The sequence below is a fragment of the Bos grunniens genome, chromosome 8 (genome assembly GCF_055505025.1).
Source record: "Bos grunniens cultivar Pamir isolate PY7600 chromosome 8, Bosgru_T2T1.0, whole genome shotgun sequence".
Classification (NCBI taxonomy): domain Eukaryota; kingdom Metazoa; phylum Chordata; class Mammalia; order Artiodactyla; family Bovidae; genus Bos; species Bos grunniens.
The window spans coordinates 90,014,726-90,022,500 of NC_141172.1; positions in this window are offsets into that span (position 1 = coordinate 90,014,726).

Below are 7,775 nucleotides of genomic sequence, written 5' to 3' on the forward strand. Positions count from 1 at the left end.
CAGTGGAGGAGATTTCAGAGGGAAACATTCATACGCTTGTCAGTTGTTAAGAAATAGAATTAAATTTTCTTCAAGAAGAGAGAAAACGTTCAATGAGACCATAGGTTGTAGATGCACAGGGAGACTGCACCCAAATAGTCTCTGCCTGAAGCTCATACATCTTTCTCATGTAAAAAAATCAGCAACATTACTGGCAGACCTGTGTTGGAGAGTTAAATCACTTAAGATTTACAAGTTACTCTCCTATATTCTTAAATAATCATCTTCCAGTGATGATCTGCTTAAATCTGTCTTTTATCTTTCCTTTCCAGAGTAACAGCATCTGTGAGGGAAAAGGAGCTGTAAAGAGAGTAATTAGTTAGATACCGAAGGAGGCTGAATTTACTTATGTGGTTTGATAGGGGCCCCATATGCTTATGGTGGGTTATTTTTCTTGACTCAAAATTTTGTGCAGAAGAGGCAATGATCATTGCATCCCCCCTCCCACCCCAGGGGCATATGATATAGGAATGGGGAGAACAGATGTGGATATCATGAAATTAGTCATGTGTCTTCTGGGCAAAAAACCAACTCTCAGCTGTAAATTAAAGATCAAAGCCAGGAACACCTTGAAATAGTGCACGTTGAGGAATAAGGGTAACTGGGTGGTCTCCATTGTCATTTGAGGACAAAGCAAAATAAATGCATTTGGAATGCAGGGGATTTCCACGAGGAACGGCTCCTACTATGCAGAAACATGTTCAGTAGGTTTAAGAATGGAACAGTCAGCCTTCTGTTTGCAGGCAGGGTAGTAAATGAAGTGCCTAGAGATGAATGCATGCATCATACTTTTGTTATCCCATAGTTTTTAACAGTGTGCAGCCGTGTGCAGCCATGATTGTCATATTAATGCTCTTCTTTTTGTAAAGCTTCTTAAAATACTGTGCATGCATTCTTACTGGGATTTTATGAGTTTTAAGGGCAAAAGACTGTATTTCTCAACAATAAGATGTCTTATATTGCACCTCCTATAATTCAGTGCCTTCTTTGTATCAGGTGTTTAGTAAGTAATTATTGAATGAAAACAAGTGAATCTTTTAAGTATGACATCTTTGCTGAATATTTTTGAACTAAGGTTGTTACTGTTTATTGAGCAGCTCTTAAAAGCCCGGTACCTTTTCCCTGGGGAAAAAAGCAGTGAACAAGACAAAAAGGTGCTGCTTTCAAAGAGAGCTAAACTAACATTCCAGAGAGAGACTAACAGTAAGTACACATAATATGTTCAGTTCAGTTCAGTCGCTCAGTTGTGTCCGACTCTTCGCGACCCCATGAACCGCAGTAAGCCAGGCCTGCCTGTCCATCACCAGCTCCTGGAGTTCACCCAAACTCATGTCCATCGAATTGGTGATGCCGTCCAGCCATCTCATCCTCTGTCGTCCCCTTCTCCTCCTGCCCCCAATCCCTCCCAGCATCAGAGTCTTTTCCAATGAGTCAACTATTCGCATGAGGTGGCCAAAGTATTGGAATTTCAGCTTCAGCATCAGTTCTTCCAATGAACACCCAGGACTGATCTCCTTTAGAATGGACTGGTTGGATCTCCTTGCAGTCCAAGGGACTCTCAAGAGTCTTCTCCAACACCACAGTTCAAAAGCATCAATTCTTTGGCGCTCAGCTTTCTTCACAGTCCAACTCTCACATCCATACATGCCCACTGGAAAAACCATAGCCTGGACTAGATGGACCTTTGTTGGCAAAGTAATGTCTCTGCTTTTGAATATGCTATCTAGGTTGGTCATAACTTTCCTTCCAAGGAGTAAGCGTCTTTTAATTTCATGGCTGCAGTCACCATCTACAGTGATTTTGGAGCCCCCCAAAATTAAGTCTGACACTGTTTTTCCACTGTTTCCCCATCTATGTGCCATGAAGTGATGGACCAGATGCCATGATCTTCGTTTTCTGAATGTTGAGCTTTAAGCCAACTTTTTCACTCTTCTTTTTCACTTTCATCAAGAGGCTCTTTAGTTCCTCTTCACTTTCTGCCATAAGGGTGGTGTCATCTGCATATCTGAGATTATTGATATTTCTGCCGGCAATCTTGATTCCAGCTTGCGCTTCTTCCAGCCCAGCGTTTCTCATGATGTACTCTGCATATAAGTTAAATAAGCAGGGTGACAATATACAGCCTTGACGTACTCCTTTTCCTACTTGGAACCAGTCTGTTGTTCCATGTTAGGCAGGGAAAAAGTGTTACAGAAAAAATTGGTCAGGGTAAGAGGGTGGGGTGGTGCCAGGTGGGTGCTGGGTCAAAGGGTGGCCAGGAAGGCCTCTCTGAGAAGGTGGCCACAGTCAGGGTCCTGAGTCTAATGCAAGGATTTCTGAGAAAAGAGTCTCAGGTGTGTTCAGGGGACAGTGTGGCTAAAGTGGATAAGGATGGAAGAGTGTTTATTGGCCGTGGTAAGAAGTTGGATTTGTACTTTGAACAAGGGGGCGCATGTTAGAACTTGTTGAGCATGTGACATGATGTAATTTATTGATCTGTTTATACTCGTTGAAAAATCAAACCACTGTGTTCATAGAAAAATCTCACTAAAGTTCCTTAGTTCAGACTGCAAAGGAAAGTCATTCTTCCAACACTTTCAGTTCCGTGGTCTCTCCTCAATAGTCCTTGGTTGCATCCCAGGAAACCTGTTGTAGCTCAAGGCTGACATCTAGTGGTCATTTTCACAAGTGTTTATAAACCTGCAAGTTGGAACATACCCACTTTTGATTAGAGATAGAGGGCAAGCTTTAACATAAAAATCACAAATAGGATGATAAACAATCATAAAATTTTGGAGGAGATTGTAATAGATTTGCTTCGTTTTCATGTGCTTATATTCTGGTAAGCTTGCATTCCTCTAGCAAGTATTTGTTAAAACTGGTAGGTTTACCTGCCAGAAGATAGTGGCAGCAAAGTCATGGGCTGGTAAAGGGAGAATAAATGAGGATCGGGTGGGATCACTAGGAGAAAGTGCTCTGGTTCTAGGAGTGGCCTTCAAAAGGTAGCCTGTGGTTTGTTGTGTGGTATCTAAGGGTGTGTGTGTTCCAAACCTGACCTGGAGTCAAGTTAACCCTGATTTACAAAAGGGGTCTGAGCTCATGAGCAGGTATGATGGGAGTAAGTTTTGGGCATTGGTGAAAATACTCAAAGTCAGGTGCAGTTAGGTGTTTCCCAAAGCTTAAGTGGGGTGTTCAGTGCAGTAGTCAAGAGCTTTAGCTTTGTAATTGGACATCTGGCTTCATGTCCTTCTCTGCCATTTACATCCTGACTGTGAGAACTTGGGTGTGCTGCATTCTCTATATCTGACTTTCTAAATTGTCCCACTTTGTAAAAGTGTTTTATTAAGTGAGGTAATTTATGCAGAGCACTTAACATTGACATTAAGTAAGCAGTCAGTAGCAGCTAGGTGTTATTTTTCAGAGGAACCACAAGTAGCCATTAGAGGTAAAGAAGTAGGCTATTGTAATGATAGTATCTGCATTAACAAACTTTTTCTTTTTTGCCCTCAGCACTTCAGATTAGCAGAATTTAGGTTTTAACTTTATCTATATGATCCATTTTATCTGCATTGATTGGGGATAGTTGAATATGCTGCCTGCCTAAGGTATACCATTTGTATTACATAAAGATTATAATTGTTCAGTGGCTTTCATTACTTTTAAGGAAAAAGACCCACTTGGCTTTGTAGGACCTGGCTCCTGCCTGCCACTTCGGGTCATCTTTTACTGCTCTTCCCCCTCAGTTTCTGAATTCTAGACATGCTGAGATATGCTGCTCTTCTTTCGGGTCCTCCAGCATCTTGTTCCACCTATCTCAGGACCTTTGCATAGGCAGGTTCCATACTGGTCCTCATCTCTCCCACCCAACCCATACCAACAACCAAGCACAAGCCTGGTAATGCCCATTCATCTTTCAGATTCTGATTCAAATGACACTTCTTCTGGGAAGCTTTCCCTGCCTCCACTCCACTCCCAGGCTGGGCAAGCCTCCCTTGTTATAAGATCTCATAGCATTCTGTACTTTTAGCTTTTCTTTAGAACACTTAAAGTTTTAAAGTATATCAGATCAGATCAGATCAGATCAGTCGCTCAGTCGTGTCCGACTCTTTGCGACCCCATGAATCGCAGCACACCAGGCCTCCCTGTCCATCACCAACTCCCGGAGTTCACTCAGACTCACGTCCATCGAGTCAGTGATGCCATCCAGCCATCTCATCCTCTGTCGTCCCCTTCTCCTCTTGCCCCCAATCCCTCCCAGCATCAGAGTCTTTTCCAGTGAGTCAACTCTTCGTATATATGCATATATATATGCATATATATATGCATATATAAAAAGCAGAGACATTACTTTGCCAACAAAAGTCCATCTAGTCAAAGCAATGGTTTTTCAAGTAGTCATGTATGGATGTTAGAGTCGGACGATAAAGAAAGCTGAGTGCCGAAGAATTGATGTTTTTGAACTGCGGTGTTGGAGAAGACTCTTGAGAGTCCCTTGGACCGCAAGGAGATCCAACCAGTCCATCCTAAAGGAAATCAGTCCTGAATATTCATTGGAAGGACTGATGCTGAAGCTGAAACGCCAATACTTTGGCCACCTGACTCACTTGAAAAGACCCTGATACTGAGAAAGATTGAAGGCAGGAGCAGAAGGGGATGATGGTTGGATGGCGAGAAGGGGATGACAGATGGTTGAATAGCATCTCTGATTCAATGGACATGAGTTTAAGCAAGCCCTAGGGGTTGGTGATGGACAGGGAAGCCTGGTGTGCTACAGTCCATGGGGTCGCAAAGTCAGACACGATTGAGTGACTGAACTGAACTGATACTTGATTATTTGCTTCCCAACTAGATTGTAAGCATCTTGAAAGCTGGAGTGGTGTCTCTTTGACCCATCACTTTGTCCTTGCCATAGGGCCTGATGTGTTCAGACTCTCAGATACTTTTTTGGATACTAAAGAGTCGTGTGAGGGAGGTGGGATCTGATTTGAAAATTAAAATGCAGATATAGGTAAAACACTCGGTGACTAGTGAGTGTGAGACATGTAGTGAGTCCTGTGGTGTGGTTCCTCAGTTCTCTCTTTAGAATTAGGCACCTGCTCCGCCAGAGCCTGGGAGTTTTAATGGCTGATGGCACTCAGCCTAGTCCCTCCACAGGAATTACCCTCAGCAAAGAGAGCCACCTCACCTAAGCTCACACCCTCTGGGAGAGCAGTCTGCCATATCCAGCGACAGATTAACTGGGAGGTATGGGGCTCCCCCTTGCCTGAGTGTGGGACAGTTTTGAAGGGCCGTTTCAGGTCAAGGGCTCATCAGGCCACCGTGAACTAATTCCCTCACCCCATCCTTCCTCACTCAGCCTTCACGGGTGCTGTTTCTGCAGGTACCCACGTACCCCCAGACCACCTGCACAGAAGTCTCAGAGTCTGTTTCCTAGGGAACCCGACTCACAACTGGGTGGGGAGGAGAGGGAGGAATCTAAGGTATTGCCTGGATACCTGGCTTGAGGCAGCACTTGATGCCATCCAGTGACAGAAGAACACAAGAAAAGATGGGTAAAAGTCAAAGCAGGCTTTCTGGAAAAGATATATTTTGGAGGTGGTAAGTCTGAAGTTCCCTTGGGATAGCCAAGAGTGTGAAGCCCAGAGGAAAGGTCTGGACTGGAGGTAAGGACTTGGGGGTCATCGGCACAACAAAACAGCGATGTGGAAGAGCTCACCCATGGAATGTTGTGGAAAGTGAAAGATACAGAGGACTAGAGTGAGCTGGGAACCAGCAGAGGGTAAGGAAGACAAACAAACCCTTCCTGGCAGTTCAAGAGGGATCACAGAGGTGGGAAAATCTGTCGGGTGTGAGCCGTATGGATAGCAGAGGGTGCAGCAGAGGGGTTTACAGTGAACAGAGGCCAGTGTACCACAGCCCGGAAACGGCCATTGGGTTTAATGACACCGCCACTGAAGACCCTGCTGGGGACGGTTTTGGTGGAGTGGGTAGAAGAAACCAGATTTCTGTGAAGTAGGTGGTGGTGGAGGGATGGAGATGAATATGGTGACTTTGGTTTTCAATAGACAAGAGGGACAAAGGAGAGGTGGATATAGTAGTGAGGAGCTAAGACAACAGGATGTTTTTGTATAAATGGTGGGTAGACGGGCTGAAGGAGAAGGTCCAGTTAGAAAAGTATAACGTGAAGGCTACGTGAGTGACAACCGGTAGAAGTTCTTGAGAAGGTGAAAGACGATTGAGTGCACAAGAGGGATCTTGGGAGGGGTGGAAGCAGACTACTGTTGACACCGGAAAGAAAATGAGCGGACATGCAGGCAGTAACAAGAGCTTCAACTTGTTTATGCTCTTTAAGCATCAGGAACTTTCAGTACTTTTTTTAGCCCTCACAAATCTCTGAGTAGACTACCACCCCACCTGTGCTGGGCAGGTGACGCGAGGAGGGCGGGGCCTCGGTTCTGATAGGTTCCCTGCCCTCGGGGCCCCGCCCAGTCTCCAGGTAGGCAGGTGAAAGCAAGCTCTGCAGGGCGGGTTGTAGGGGGGTATACCTCCAGGGCTGTTCCAGAAGCCGCCTCTAACCTTCTCAAAGGAGCCTACGGGAGCCGGAAAGATGGACATGAAAAAGCACCGCCTGGGTAAAGCGTGTGCGCTGCAGGTGGGACGGCGAGGGCTGCTGGGCCCGGCTCGTTTCTCTCCTGTGAGTTGGAATCCCGGCTCTGCCCCTGACTCCTGCCGCACGTGACTCCGCAGTTTGTTTTCCCAGTATTGCGGTATTAAAATAAGTCAGTAGCAGTCTATCTACCAAAGGGAATTTGTTAATTGAAATATAGTTACGTAATGTGGTGGAATATTTTACAGCTCCACTTAGGCAAACCAGAACTCTACATTATGTGTGTGTTTTGGATCCTTTGCAGTTGAAGGACTAGTATTCTCTCCTTGTAATTAGGTCTGGTGACCAACCTGTTAATTCAAAGCTTTGCGGGTGGGACAAGTGCCGTTTTTTCCTCTGGGTCAAATTAGATTATGAACATGTTATAATAAGAGAGGGGCAATAATGAGTGAGTTTTCTCTGTCCCAAGTGGGTCTGTGGTAGGGAGGGGCGTGGTGGTCACTTGGCAAAGGACTCTCCTTAAGGGTCTTGCTCAGAGGTGAGGAGACCTCAGCAGACGACATAAAGGCCGCAGCGTTAGATGCGGAAGCTGGGAGCGGTGGGTAGTCAGGGGTTTGCTGGAGGAAAGGTGTGCCAGGAGGGACCTCTGAAAGGTTGCATGGAAAAGAACCAGCCACCTGTGGAACACAGCACTGTTCTCCAGATTTCCCGGGTAGGGTGAGAGTCAGACAGCAGTTCACTGGGAATCCCAATCTGTAAGCTCTTTGGGTAGTCTTTTCGAGGTTCCCTTAAGCTGAAAGTCAGAGATGTAGGCATCTGCTTAGAGGATCAGCAGGGCTCTCTAAAGAAATCCTCCATCCAGAAGGCAATGGCACCCCACTCCAGTACTCTTGCCTGGAAAATCCCATGGACGGAGGAGCCTGGTAGGCTGCAGTCCATGGGGTCGCTAAGAGTCGGACACGACTGAGCGACTTCACTTTCACTTTTCACTTTCATGCATTGGAGAAGGAAATGGCAACCCACTCCAGTGTTCTTGCCTGGAGAATCCCAGGGACGGGGGAGCCTGGTGGGCTGCCGTCTATGGGGTCGCACAGAGTCGGACACGAATGAAGTGACGCAGCAGCAGCCCCCTTCCAAACTTTACTCTTAC